At 40.1% G+C, this 15,954-nt stretch overlaps 1 pseudogene; it reads left to right on the plus strand.

Moving 5' to 3' along the window:
• Positions 1–3,231: 3,231 nt before the first annotated feature.
• On the plus strand, positions 3,232–3,658 carry LOC114238405 (FAU ubiquitin-like and ribosomal protein S30; annotated as a pseudogene).
• The last annotated feature ends 12,296 nt before the right edge of the window (positions 3,659–15,954 follow it).

Consider the following 15,954-nt stretch of genomic DNA (forward strand, 5'->3'; position numbering starts at 1 on the left):
CAGACTCACAGATCTAGAGAACAAACTAGTGGTCACCCGTGGGGAGAGGGAAGGGAAGAGGGGCAATGTAGGGGCAGGGGATGAAGAGGTACAAACTATTAGGTATAAAATAAGCTACAAGTATATATATTGTCCAAAGTGGGGAAATACAGCCAATATTTTATGATAACTATAAATGGAGTATAATATTCAAAAATTATGAATCACTATATTGTATATAGTAACTTATACAATATTGTACATCGACTATACTTCAATTTTAAAAAAAGAATGACAGTTCAAAGTGGAGAGAAAGCTGATCTTTTTCTCTGAGCCTCCTTCTAGCTGCTAGCATGGTACTCAATGCATATCCTTAAGAACTGAGGAATTGGTTAACTTCAGAGGGAATGAATGAGGGCATGCTAATGAAGAACAATTTCCATTGGCTGGACCTCTACTATGTGCTGGGTGCTTTGTTAAGGACTCTACATATATCATTTTTAACCCTTTGAGGGAAAATTTGTTAACTCTGTTGTAAAATTAGTGGGACCAGGACTTGGAGACCATAAATAACATGCCAATGTTCCATAGTTTATAAGAGTCAGAGTTTGTGTCACTTCAGAAAAGGATATCCTTGGATACCATTAGAATATTAAGGATTTCCATCCCAGCAATGATCTTGTGTCAATTGCAGTGGCACAGGCGCTGTGATGTCAACGTCAGAGCTGTAACAGGATTGCTGACGAGCAACCATAATGCCTTGCACCCCTGTATTATATCATTGCCCCAGCGTTGTGTTTCCCCCAGGGTGTGGGAGATTCCCCAGGCTCCCACTGCTCTTGGCTTGCATGGTACGCTGAATCCCCCATGCAGAGATTGAGTGGCCGTGGCGAGCATTTGCTTCCTCAGCTGTTCTCTTGGCTCTTCCACTGCCTCTTGTCCTCTACTGGCCCCTGGCAAGTGAGTGTGGTGTGCAGACAGACAAGCAGTGTGTCTTCAAAGGCAGCAAACACCGAGTCATTTGAAAGTTCATCTATCTCTAGAGCATGGTTGCAGCAACCATTGTGATGATTCCACCAAAATCGTAGCAGAGTTTCTTCTTTCCTGTTATTTAAACTCTACCAGATCTACCCTTATTTACACCCTAGGGCAGTGTTTTCCATACCAGAAGTGCTGTGAAAACCCTAGTGGGCCATGAAGTCAAATGACCAGCATTTCCTTTTTTGAAAAAAAAAATGAAATGCACTGGAATAGAATTTGAGAATATCAGAGAGCATTCTGTGCAGTGTTATTTCATGGAACTTTTGCTCCATGAATATGTTTCTATGTGCGGTCTGCACTCATTTACTGTTGCTCCTGCAACAAATTGCCAAACTCTTTAAGGCTTAAAATAACACAGATTTATTACCTTTTAGTTCTGTAAGTTAGAACTCTCACTGTGCTAAAATCAAGGTGTCTGCTGGCTTTTTCCTACTGGGGCTGCAGAGAGAGTCCAGATCCTGGCCTTTCCCAGCTCAGGAGGACGCCCGCTTTCCTTGGCTCATGCCCAGCCCCCAATTCAGAGCAGCAAAGGTGGATTGAGTCCCTTTCACAGCACATCACTCTGACTTTCTTGTCTGGTCTGCCTCCTTCTACTTTTAAGGCCTCTGTGATCACAATGGGCTCACGTAGCACATGGGTAACCCAGAGTGGGCTCCTTATCTCAAAGTCAATTGATTAGAGCCTTATTTCCCCTTTGACCTTTAACTAACACATTCAAGGTCCTGAATATTAAGATGTAGACTTTTTTGGGGAGCCATTATTCTACCTTCTACAGGACTACACTGTAAAAGAGTTTGAAAAATACAGCCTGATGATCAATTATTCTGCCTCAAACATAGCAGGTGGCTTTGAAGTGCTGTAGTGGTAGATCAGGTTCAGGTTCATGTCTCCCATGTCTTTGAGCCTCAATCTGAGGATTATTTTTGGTTTCTACTAACCTGGCCATGGCCAATCCACTCAGAAGCCTGACTGTCGGCAGTAACTCTCCCCTTTCTATCTATTCTTTTCCTAAGAACAATTAGGATGATACTGTCACATGGAACACGGAGGTCAAATCAGCATTGTCTTTAAACAAAAAGTCAAGAAGGAAATGAAACAAGGCTACTGTTTTCATAAAAGTAAATCCAAACTCTCGCTCCTGAGACCCTTCCATTTCTCTGTGAATATTCTTTTCATCTCCAGCCATGAGGTTATGGACCCTTCTCACACTTGCACACCCCTTTACGTCATGCACTCAAGGGTCATCAGCTTTGAGAATCCCTGTAACTCTATGAGATAAGCAGGGGTTATCAGCCATGGATTTCAGTTGGGAAAAAACAAGATATTAAGTTATTTGAATAAGGTAGACATACCAATGTAGAAAAGTGTGTAAACATTTTGAGTTAACTTGTATTCAGTGAGTACTTATTATGGTCTCAGCCGGGTGCCGAGTGCTATGGGAATATGCAAGTAGATGCCATGGTACCAGCCTCATGGAATTTATAATCTTGTTTGGCAGGTAAGATGTGCGTGTGTGTACTTGTGCCTGTGTGCACGTGTGTATGTATGGGTACATGGGCATGTGAAGGTGTGTGTGTGTACGTGTGTGGATGAGTGTGTGCATGTGTGTGTTTGCGAGTATGTGTAAGCACATGTGTATGTGTTTCTGTGAGTGCACATGTAAATGTGTGCCCGTGTCAGTGTGCATGCATGCATGTAACTGAACGTCAGTGGTAGAAGCATACTCAGGAATGGACATGCAGCTTTGAATCAGACTGACTTCTCCTCAGTTTCTCTTTCAAGGATGTCCTCTTCTCTAACTTGCTTTGAACGCTGCCTGTTTAAACTTTGCAGAAAATCATACCACAACCTAGTTAGAAGCTGAGACACTAGCAGGATTTCTGATTGGCCAGTTAATTAAAACTTATCAAGGGAGACTTTAAGTCCTTTGCTCTTTTTGACTTTTCTGTTTCCTCTTGGAAGAGTCAAAAAGGGAAAAATGTGGACTGCAGGAAGAAAAGAGTAAGCAAACTGTGCTTGGGATGCAAACTTTATTGCAAAGAGTGACTGCACGATGGTGAGAAGGTGGGATGCTAGGGGGAAGGGTGGGGGGTAATGTGGCCCTGGAGGAGGGATGAAGGGCTGGGAAGAGCACTTGGATTTGCGGGATAGAGAAACGGGAGCCGCAGGGGGCTGCTGGCCGAGAGCATTTTCATCTAGATATTACATCATATGAGCTCTTTCTCCTCCATCTTCACGGGAGCGGCTGCCGTGGTCCATGCTCTGGAGCTACACACCCTCCCGGTGACCGACCGGACATGGTCAGTCGTCTGGATCAAGGCTCAGGTAGCCTGGCTCGAGGGCATTGCTCCAGAAGATCAAGTCGTGCTCGTGGCAGACGGGTCCCTAGAGGATGAGGCTGCCCCAAGCTGGGGTGGGGTGGAGACTCTGACACCCTGGAAGTAGCCGACTGCATGCTTGGAGGTTAGGTCCATGGTTCCCTGGCCCGGGCTGGGAAAGGAAGAGGTCAGACTCCCAGGGTGGCCAAACAGGAGAAAAGAAGAGCGTCCAGGCCAAGAGGCAAATGCAGCACAGCCAGCGCTTTGTCAATGTGGTGCCCACCTTTGGCAAGAAGAAAGGCCCCAATGCCAGCTCTTAAGTCCTTTGTAATCCTGGCTTTCTCTAATAAAGCCACTTAGCCCCGTCAAAAAAATAAAATATTACATCACATGGATACTGGAGAAGACTTTTCACTAATTTAATAGAATCACTTTTTTAGCATATGTTTTCTTCCTGGTGTCCTAACCAAAAAGGAATGAGAAGATTCTACTTCCTGTTTAATATATATATATAAGTACAATTCCTTCACAAATGACTATATATATATAATATATGTACTTACATTTAACCAAGAATAAAACCATTTGGAAACTAAAGTTTTTAAAAATATGAATTCCTTGTGTTGCCTGCAGAACAAACTCAGAGTTCTATCCTGAGGACATGAGATTTTAAGATCTTTTCCAGATCTAAAATATACCAAGTTCGGATAATGTTAAAAAGAGGCAAGAGCCTGTCATCTTTGCTGAGTGATACTATTTAACAAGAGGCTATTTAAGATCATGCCTAAAAGGTGAAGGAAAATCCTCGTGGTGATTTCAACGAATTAGAACACATTAAAAAAAATTTATTTTAGTCAAGTATAGGTGATTTACAATGTTGTGTTAATTTCTGCTGTACAACAAAGTGATTCAGTCATACATGTATATATACATTATTTTTCATATTCTTTTCCATTATGGTTTAACCACACGATATTGAATAGAGTTCCCTGTGCTATACAGTAGGATTTGTTGTTTATCTATCCTGTATATAATAGTTTGCATCTGCTAACCCCAAACTCCCACTTCATCTCTCCTCCACCCCTGCCTTTGGCAACCACAAGTCTGTTCTCTATGTCTGTGTCTGTTTCTGTTTTGTAGATAAGTAGAACACATTTCTAATTGAGTTCTTATTCTGTGCCAGGCTTTATGTTAAGTGCTGGGTGGGCAGGAAGGAGGAGGAGGAAGAGGTTAGATGTAAATATGCAAATTTTTGGCATGTAAAAGGCACATAATAAATATCCACTGGACAAGACCCTGCAGTGGATTGACTCATTTTGTGGGGGAGAGGGAGGGGAGGTGCTAGGGAGACATACACAGAAATAAATGGAGATGGATAGAGACTAGATCAGTGGTTCTCAGCATTTGCCTGCACATTGGAATCACCTGGGAACTTAAAAAAAACACTAATGATCAGATGCCATCCTGGGTGAGTCTGATATAGCTGGTTTGAAGGCAAAGAAAAGAGGAGGAGGGAAAACCATGCCCGAGGTCCCAGGGACTTGGAAAAGCAAGGCACAGTTGGAGAAGCATGAGTGGTTTGGAGTAGGTAAAGTGCAGGGTGAGATGACCTTAGCCGGAAGATGGAACTTCTGGACAGAAGATGGACAGGCGGGTAGAGTTCAGCTCCTGAATGGCCTGGGTTGCCATTGTAATGAGATGGATTTTCTTCTGCAGCCATTGGAGAGCCAAGGAAGAATTGTAAGGAAGGGACATCAGGAGATTTGTACTTTGGAATGGTAGTGCTGGAATGGGTGGGGTTCATGGTTGGGGAGGGACAGACATCATTGCCAGGAGGCTATTGCATTGGTCCAGGTGAATAAAAGCTTTGGCACTGGGAATGGAGATGGAAAGCCACATTCCGTAAACACTTCTGGGACAGACTCACACTGTCCTGCTAACCAACTGACTGCGGTTGACAAGGAAAAAAAGAGGATCCCAAGATAACACTAAAGTTTCCAGACTTTGCTTTCAAATATAAAGATTCCTTTTTAACATCAACTAAGAAACTTCAGGCATCCACATCCTAGTAATTACAGTTTTAGTATCTGTTGATTGAGAAAATCAGAGTAATTGGCAAGTTTGCTCCAGCTGGGGAGGGGTGTGTGTGTGTGTGTGTGTGTGTGTGTGTGTGTCCTGCTCTGCCTTCCTGAGACTGGATCTTTTTTATTGGCATTTCTGAGTTACGGCACTCTCTTCAGCAAGGTTTCTTAACAACATGGTTCCTCCTACAGAAGGCTACTCACATTTGTGTGTGTTTTTCATACGTTTTTCTCTTGGAGAGCACTTACTCCTTATTTGTGGTCCTCTCACTTATCACCAACCATTATTCCTATTTTTCTGTCACTGGGCACCAAGTGACAGAAAGGATTTGTTTTTGGTCTGTCTTTCTTTAAAAAAATAGTACATGTTCATTGTAAACACTTATAAAAGGTAGAAGAGTTGAAGAAGAATTATTCATATCAGACCTCTCTCATACTGTTAGCATCTTAGTTTCAAGTATGCCTTTGGTTCATGCCTATATTTATTAGTAAAGTTTAGAGATGGCTTCCAAAAGGATTTTTATTCTCCCTATTTTTTCTCTTAACCTTGGATTATGATAATTTCTCCACATAATTATATTTGTTAATGAGATATTATTCCAATAAATCGATTAATAATTTTTTGACTAATGCACCTTTGTTGAACTTTATTTTTTTTCACTTTTACAAATAATGCTACACTGAGAACCTCGCATGTAAACCTTGCAAATTCTGATTCCCTTAAGATAGCTACTTAAAAGGGGGATTACTGGGTTAAAGTATATTTCTCTTTGAAGATTTTTTATACAGATTGCTAAATTCCTTTTCAAAAATTTTGAGCACATTTACTGAGTGTTAGAATATATTTTTGTTATCTCCATAATATATTTTAAAAAATACATCTTTATTGGAGTATAATTGCTTTACAAAGTTGCATTAGTTCCTGCTGTACAACAAAGTGAGTCAGCTATATGTATACATATATCCCCATATCCCCTCCCTCTTGCATCTCCCTCCCACACTCCCTATCCCACCCCTCTAGGTGGTCACAAAGCACCGAGCTGATCTCCCTGTGCTATGCAGCTGCTTCCCACTAGCTATCTATTTTACATTTGGTAGTGTATATATGTCAATGCTACTCTCTCACTATGTCCCAGCCTCCCCTTCCCTGCCCCTGGGTCCTCAAGTCTGTTCTCTACGTCTGCTTCTTTATTCCTGCCCTGCCACTAGGTCCATCAGTACCATTTTTCTAGATTCCATATATATGTGTTAGCATACCGTATTTGTTTTTCTCTTTCTGACTTATTTCACTCTGTATGACAGGCACCTCACTACAAATAACTCAATTTTGTTCCTTTTTATGGCTGAGTAATATTCCATTGCATATATGTGACACATCTTCTTTATCCATTCATCTGTTGATGGACACTTAGGCTGCTTCCATGTCCTGGCTATTGTAAATAGTGCTGCAATGAACATTGTGGTACATGTATCTTTTTGAATTATGGTTTTCTTAGGGTATATGCCCAGTAGTGGGATTGCTGGGTAATATGGTAGTTCTATTTTTAGTTTTTTAAAGAATCTCCATACTGTTCTCCATAGTGGCTGTATCAATTTACATTCCGACCAACAGTGCAGGAAGGTTCCCTTTTCTCCACTCCCTCTCCAGCATTTATTGTTTGTAGATTTTTTGATGATGGCCATTTTGACTGGTGTGACGTGATACCTCATTGTGGGTTTTTTTTTTTAACATCTTTATTGAAGTATAATTGCTTTACAATGTTGCATTAGCTCCTGCTGTATAACAAAGTGAATCAGCTATATGTATACATATATCCCTATATCCCCTCCCTCTTGAGTCTCCCTCCCTCCCACCCTCCCTATCCCACTCCTCTTGGTGGTCACAAAGCACTGAGCTGATCTCCCTGTGCTATGCAGCTGCTTCCCACTAGCTATCTATTTTACATTTGATAGTGTATATATGTCAATGCTACTCTCTCACTTTGTCTCAGCTTACCCTTCCCCCTCCCTGTGTCCTCAAGTACATTCTCTACGTCTGCGTCTTTATTCCTGTCCTGCCCTTAGGTTCATCAGAAACAGTTTTTTTTTTTTTTTTAGATTCCATATATATGTGTTAGCATATGGTATTTGTTTTTCTCTTTCTGACTTACTTCACTCTGTATGACAGATTCTAGGTCCATCCACCTCACTACAAATAGTTCAAATTTGTTTCTTTTTATGGCTGAGTAATATTCCATTGTATATATGTGCCACATCTTCTTTATCCATTCATCCGTCGATGGACACTTAGGTTGCTTCCATGTCCTGGCTGTTGTACATGTCTGTCTGTACCTGGCCTGGTACATGTCTCTTTTTGAATTATGGTTTTCTCAGGGTATATGCCCAGTAGTGGGGTTGTTGGGTCATATGGTAGTTCTATTTTTAGCTTTTTAAGGAATCTCCATACTGTTCCCCATAGTGGATGTATCAATTTACATTCCCACCAACAGTGCAAGAGAGTTCCCTTTTCTCCACACCCTCTCCAGCATTTATTGTTTGTAGATTTTTTTTAAAATAAATTTATGTATTTATTTATATTTTATTTTTGGCTGTGTTGGGTCTTCGTTTCTCTGCAAGGGCTTTCTCCAGTTGCGGTGAGCAGGGGCCACTCTTCATCGTGGTGCACGGGCCTCTCACCATCGTGGTCTCTCCCGTAGCGGAGCACAGGCTCCAGACACGCAGGCTCAGTAGTTGTGGCTCACGGGCTTAGTCGCTCCGCGGCATGTGGTATCTTCCCAGACCAGGGCTCGAACCCATGTCCCCTGCATTGGCAGGCAGACTCTCAACCACTGCACCACCAGGGAAGCCCCTGTTTGTAGATTTTTTGATGATGGCCATTCTGACTGGTGTGAGGTGTGAGGTGATACCTCATTGCAGTTTTGATTTGCATTTCTCTAATGATTAGTGATGTTGAGCATCCTTTCATGTGTTTGTTGGCAATCTGTATATCTTCTTTGGAGAAATGTCTATTTAGATATTCTGCTCATTTTTGGAGTGGATTGTTTGTTTTTTTGATATTGAGCTGCATGAGCTGCTTGTATATTTTGGAGATTAATCCTTTGTCAGTTGCTTTGTTTGCAAATATTTTCTCCCATTCTGAGGGTTGTCTTTTCGTCTTGTTTATGATTTCCTTCGCTGTGCAAAAGCTTTTAAGTTTCATTAGGTCCCATTTGTTTATTTGTGTTTTTATTTCCGTCACTCTAGGAGGTGGGTCAAAAATGATCTTGCTGTGATTTATGTCATAGAGTGTTCTGCCTATATTTTCCTCTAAGAGTTTTATAGTGTCTGGCCTTACATTTAGGTCTTTAATCCATTTTGAGTTTATTTTTGTGTATGGTGTTTGGAAGTGTTCTAATTTCATTCTTTTACATGTTGCTGTCCAGTTTTCCCAGTACCACTATTTGAAGAGGGCTGTCTTTTCTCCATTGTATACTCTTGCCTCCTTTATCAAAGATAAAGTGACCATATGTGTGTGGGTTTATCTCTGGGCTTTCTATACTGTTCCATTGATCTATATTTCTGTTTTTGTGCCAGTACCATACTGTCTTGATTACTGTAACTTTGTAGTATAGTCTGAAGTCAGGCCACCTGATTCCTCCAGCTCCGTTTTTCTTTCTCAAGATTGTTTTGGCTATTTGGGGTCTTTTGTGTTTCCATACAAATTGTGAAATTTTCTGTTCTAGTTCTATGTAAAATGTCATTGGTCGTTTGATAGGGATTGCATTGAATCTGTAGATTGCTTTGTGTAGTATAGTCATTTTCACAATGTTGATCCTTCCAATCCAAGAGCATGGTATATCTCTCCATCTGTTTGTATTGTCTTTAATTTCTTTCATCAGTGTTTATAGTGTTTTGAATACAGGTCTTTGTCTCCTTAGGTAGGTTTATTCCTAGGTATTTTATTCTCTTCGTTGCAATGGTAAATGGGAGTGTTTCCTTAATTTCTCTTTTTGATTTTTTGTTGTTAGTATATAGGAATGCAAGAGATTTCTGTGCATTAACTTTGTATCCTGCTACTTTACCAAATTAGCTCTAGTAGTTTTCTGGTAGCATCTTTAGGATTATCTATGTATAGTATCATGTCATCTGTAAACAGTAACAATTTTACTTCTTCTTTTCCAATTTGGATTCCTTTTGTTTCTTTTTCTTCTCTGATTGCTGTGGCTAAAACTCCCAAAACTATGTTGAATAATAGTGGTGAGAGTGGGCACCCTTGTGTTGTTCCTGATCTTAGAGGAAATGGTTTCAGTTTTTCACCATTGAAAATGATGTTGGCTGTGGGTTTGTAATATATAGCCTTTATTATGTTGAAGTAGGTTCCCTCTAAGCCTACTTTCTGGAGAGTTTTTATCATAAATGGGTGTAGAATTTTGTCAAAAGCTTTTTCTGCATCTATTGACATGATCATATGGTTTTTCTCCTTCAATTTGTTAATATGGTGTATTACATTGATTGATTTGCATATATTGAAGATCCTTGCATCCCTGGGATAAACCCCACTTGATCATGGTGTATGATCCTTTTAATGTGCTGTTGGATTCTGTTTGCTAGTATTTTGTTGAGGATTTTTGCATCTATGTTCATCAGTGATATTGGCCTGTAGTTTTCTTTCTTTGTGACATCTTTGTCCGGTTTTGGTATCAGGGTGATGGTGGCCTCGTAGAATGAGTTTGGGAGTGTTCCTCCCTCTGCTATATTTTGGAAGAGTTTGAGAAGGATAGGTGTTAGCTCTTCTCTAAATGTTTGATAGAATTTGCTTGTGAAGCCATCTGGTCCTGGGCTTTTGTTTGTTGGAAGATTTTTACTCACAGTTTCAGTTTCAGTGTTTGTGATTGGTCTGTTCATATTTTCTATTTCTTCCTGGTTCAGTCTTGGAATGTTGTGCTTTTCTAAGAATTTGTCCATTTCTTCCAGGTTGTCCATTTTATTGGCTTATAGTTGCTTGTAGTAATCTCTCATGATCCTTTGTATTTCTGCGGTGCCAGTTGTTACTTCTCCTTTTTCATTTCTAATTCTGTTGATTTGAGTCTCCTCCCTTTTTTCCTGATGAGTCTGGCCAATGGTTTATCAATTTTGTTTATCTTCTCAAAGAACCAGCTTTTAGTTTTATTGATCTTTGCTATTGTTTCCTTTATTTCTTTTTCATTTATTTCTGATCTGATCTTTATGATTTCTTTCCTTCTGCTAACTTTGGAGGTTTTTTTGTTCTTCTTTCTGTAATTGCTTTAGGTTTAAGGTTACGTTGTTTATTTGAGATGTTTCTTGAGGTAGGATTGTATTGCTATAAAATTCCCTCTTCGAACTGCTTTTGCTGCATCCCATAGGTTTTGGGTTGTTGTGTTTTCATTGTCATTTGTTTCTAGGTATTTTTTGATTTCCTATTTGATTTCTTCAGTGATCTCTTGGTTGTTTAATAAAGTATTGTTTAGCTTTCATGTGTTTGTAATTTTTTTTACCGTTTCTTTCCTGTAATTGATATCTAGTCTCATAATGTTGTTGTTGGAAAAGGTGCTTGATATGATTTCAATTTTCTTAAATTTACCAAGGCTTGATTTGTGACCCAGGATGTGATCTATTCCAGAGAATATTCCGTGTGCACTTGAGAAGAAAGTGTATTATGCTCTTTTTGGATGGAATGTTCTATAAATATCAGTTATGTTCGTGTGGACGAATGTGTCATTTCATGCTTGTGTTTCCTTAATTATTTTCATTTTGGATGATTTCTTTCCATTGGTGTAAGTGGGATGTTAAATTCCCCTACTATTATTATGTTACTGTAAATTTCCCCTTTTTATGGCTGTTAGCATTTGCCTTATGTGTTGAGGTGCTCCTATGTTGGGTGCATAAGTATTTAAAATTGTTATAGCTTCTTCTTGGACTGATCCCTTAATCATTATGTAGTGTCTTTCCTTGTCTCTTGTAATAGTCTTTATTTTAAAGTCTATTTTGTCTGATATGGGTATTGCTACTCCAGCTTTCTTTTGATTTCCATTGCATGGAATATCTTTTTCTATCCCCTCACTTTCAGTTTGTATGTGTTCTTAGGTCTGAAGTGGGTCGCTTGTAGACCACATATGTACAGATCTTGTTTTTGCATTCCTTCAACCAGTCTGTGTCTTTTGTTTGGAGCATTTAATCCATTCACATTTAAGGCAATTATCGAAATGTATATTCTTATTTCCATTTTCTTAATTGTTTTGGGTTTGTTTTTATAGGTCGTTTTCTTTTCTTGCATTTCCCACTTAGAGAAGTTCTTCTAGCATTTTTTGTAGAGCTGGTTTGGTGGGGCAGATCCATATTGTTTTATAATGGTAATCAAAGTTTCTTCTGACCTACACTGAAAATGTTTTAAACAAGAAGGATTAATCCAAAAAAGTACACCTATGCTGAGAAAGCCATGGGAATAAATAACCATGGGAAAAAAACATGAATAGGCTACTATATAGCCTGGTAAATGGATACAGCAGATTCTTATTTTTTCATATTAATGAAGGGAATCACTGACAAATATTTTTTAAGTAGAGTTTATTAACTCAGTGGCCCCTCATTAGGTTTGCCCCATGGTTTTGGGTGGTAAGGAATCTTACTTACTGAGTAAGGAATGATCATTTTTGTTGGCGGAACATAATTGTTCACCCAGATAACTTGGGCCCAGGTAATATCCTTCTTTGAAAGATAATTCAAATCAACCTATACGTTTCTTGGGAAGCCTTGAAAATTTGTGAAGCTAACAAGTGTCTGGATCTGGTTTATTTAATCTAAGACACAAACAATGCATCTGGCAGATGTCTTCATGCTGTGCCTGCTATTCTGACCACAGAGGAGCTTTCCCAACATGAGTTGTGCTGGACACACTTTGAACCATTTATATCATGTATCTGGCATCCATAATTCATCTCTCTGGCCACACATGTTTTGTAATGATAGGACAATAGAAATATGGCTCTAGTCTTTGTACCTTTGTTTGCAATCTTCTTTTCTCCCTGGGAATATTTGCTCTAAAGTCATTTTCTCTTATTATGGAAAAACCATGCATTTAGGAGAAAATGAAATCTTATTTTAAAATAAAATTTGCCACCATTCCCCAACAGTCACTTATATCTTGTTCACCCTTTCCAGCTTAAAATTTCCCAATTGTTTTCATCTTTCCTTCAGGGTTCCAACAAAATCCTCATTGATACGTATAATACCAAAATTCTGATGGTAAGCAAAATTTCTGAGGTGTTTCTCTAATCTGGGAACGCAGAGTTTTGTGTATGGCCTCAATCAGTAGTTCCTTATTCAATATGCCTAGAACTATAATTTGAAGGCACCAGAGCTTTTAGAATATCTACAAAATATTTAGAATGGAAACTTACCACTTAGAAAATAGCAATCCTAAAAACCCACTCTGGACACGTCATCTCCCAAAACAACAGCAATGTTATTCAACATATTGAAGAAGATTTTTCTAAGAGTTTCTAGAATTCAATATTTCTCCTTTTTGAATCCCCAGATTATTTTTATCACATCTTTTTATGACACTTAAACTTTTCTTGGGGTATGGGAATTATTTCACTATAGGCTTTATCTCCCAAGGCCGGGCACCATCTGATTCACACCTCTGCTTAGCCTTCTGTAACTGAATGCAAGTTCCTATGCCCAAGGTACAGTGAGGCTGAACAAACTGAAACGTTGGAGTTTGGATCAGAGAAAGTTTTATTTCAGGCCCACGCAAGGAGATGAGTGGTTTTGCCCCCAAAACCCCATGCTCCCCGAAGGGTTTCAGCAAAGCACTTTTAAATGTAAGGTGAGGGAGGGGTGTGGTTAGTTGTTGCAAAGTTCTTGGTGCAGGAATCCTTTGTTCTTGCATCTGTCCATGTAGGTCAGGTCAGAGAAGACCAGTGTTATTCTCTGTTCTGCAACTTTTTATCTATATATGAATGGAAAAGTGTTAAACCTTTAAAGGTCATAGCCCTGAGAATGTGCTGGCCTGTATATTTCAGGCTATAGGCAACATTCTTTTTCAAAAGGTACAGAGACAGCATGACTAAGCACAGGCAACAGAGCACAAAGGTTAAAGCAAAAGGAACAGATCTAATATGGAGTCAGATTTGTTCTTGCCTATTACATTTCCATGTAGTCTGTGCTCAATTAGTGCAAGGATTGGGGACTTCCTTAATAATACTGATCTATCATTTCTTATCTTTTCAACCTTAAACCAAGAGGCAGTCACTCAACTCACAGGTCCTGGAAGTGCTGCCCCAGGTTAGCAGCAGGAGGTTACCTGGGATAAAGAGGACATGGATAATTTAGTACAATGATGGCAAAACATTCACTGCTTATGATGAGGAAGAAATCAGCAGAATTGGACATTTTATTTTTACAAAACTCTGAAAGTATTCTTGAAGTCTAGATCTCACATAACATGAGTGCTTGTTTGGGTTGAAGAACCCATTGGTGGTGGTTGGGGATGAAGTTTCTTCCTTAATTTTTCTCATTACTACACTATTTAAAAAAATCTTTCTTAGTACCCTCCCATAGTTTTTACCACGTGTGCATTAAATGTGAAATGGCTTTGTATAAATGTAACTTTATAAGTGTTATTTGATATTGTTGTTATCCATTTAAAGGTAACTATCCTCAAAGACATATAAAGGCTCCCATTTTCTTTCATTCTGTCAGAGCCACCATGACAGGCTGTGGTCCTGCATCTGAAGTCTTCCCAGCTGCGGACACCTGGGCTGCGAAAGCTGCAGAGAATACAGAGGGCAGGGACGCTGAGGTACGAGCATTGTAGGAGAGAGAGTATGGTGTGGTGGAAATATGCCTTATAGTCAGAGAGACTGGGGTAAGTTATTTCACCCCTCTGAGCCTCAGTTTTCTCCCTTGTTGAACGGTGATAACAAAATGTCTCTCATATGCAAGATCATGGGTGTTAAGTCCTGGCCTGGTCACACAATGTGCAAGACACAAGGTTTACCATCCTCCTTTCTTAGATACCCGTGGCCTTTGACTGGGTTTCATTCAGCACATTACAGTCACCTCCTAAAATGCTGAGTCCTTCAAGGGTAGGGATTGTCTCTGATCTGCTTTCCATCTCCAGTGACCACTTTAGTTCCTGGCAGAAATTTGGAGGCTCTGTAAGTGGCAGTTACACTGAGATGCATTCAATTGTGTAAAAGAATCCACAGTAATATCAGGCATTTGGAGAAGCTTTGGGAAACTTGGAAAGAAGAAAAGAACAATAAAAGCCTGGTCCTGTGCCACTGATTAAAACTTATCTGGATAGTTTGGGGCTTAGTCAATACCTGTTGAATGAGTGATATTAAAAAGAACATTTGTAAGTGAGCCCCATAAGAAAGGTAAGTGGAACGGAGATTAGGGGACCTAGCTGAGTGCTTGACGTGTGTTGGACACTGAATAAACAGTCAATGAATCCATGAAAAAGTGATTAAGTAAATAGAAGACATACAACTAACTCATGGATGGTAGTTAAGTAAAACATTATTCGGAAGGTAAGGAGTGTAGGGCAAGGTGGTAACCATTTGTATGTCACCTGCATTGTGTGTGTGTGTGTGTGTGTGTGTGTGTATAACAGGGAGAGAGAGGTTGGGGGTGGGGAAGGAAGGGAAGAGGAGGGAAGGGACATCCAGATGAACCATTGAGGGGATTGAGTGATTTATCAGGCTGAGTTTCCTTTCATTGCTGTTAAACATGAATTCAGGTTATTGAAGGAGGTTGGTGGTCTCAGAGACAAAGGGAGAATTCTCACCTGACTCAGACAGTGAGATACAAAGCTATCCTGGTGGACAGAGGAAGAGACTGCCCCTTGTTCTTGCTAGCATCTCTTGTGAGCCCACCTGCTTGCAGACAGTATTGTTCACCAGTGTAAACTAAGAGATAGGAGAAAGAACCTTATTTGATTTTAAAGCAATTAAATGAACAGAGCTTTCATTTGCACCTGAGGTCTGTGAGTCATCTGTAAGTATTTCCAGTGTTTTTCCTGCACAAGCCTGTAGTTATCAAATCTTGCAACAGGCTCTGAATGGTTCTCTTGAGGGCTGCAGCAGAGAAGAATGGCTGCTGCCTCCTGGCTAAGAGAAAGACATTCCTGGCCCTGCTGCTGCTCTAGGCGATTCCAACAACTGCCGGGGCCCGGGCAGAGTTGCTAGCAGCCAGCACTGCTGCCAACAAGCCCAGGGATCCCCCTCACCCTCCTTCTAATGCCACAAATCCCTAGCTCAGGGCTAAGAACTTGATTCTCCTGTCTAAGGACCGGGAGATGAGAGGATTCTATTACTATGTCCAGGGAGGAGGTGATTAGAGAATCGGAGGTCTTCAGGTGTTTAGGGGGGCTGTGGAGGTTCACTTGGTACCCAGGCATTGGCATGATGTGGGGAGTCCCTGCCATTCCCCAGCCTCAATTTCTTCATCTGGATTCTTGTAAAATGTACACTGCTTTTCATTGTTCTTGTGAAATGTACAAAGTGGTGTGCATGCTCAGTGTATATATT

Source organism: Balaenoptera acutorostrata, chromosome 10 (genome assembly GCF_949987535.1).
Source record: "Balaenoptera acutorostrata chromosome 10, mBalAcu1.1, whole genome shotgun sequence".
Classification (NCBI taxonomy): Eukaryota; Metazoa; Chordata; class Mammalia; order Artiodactyla; family Balaenopteridae; genus Balaenoptera; species Balaenoptera acutorostrata.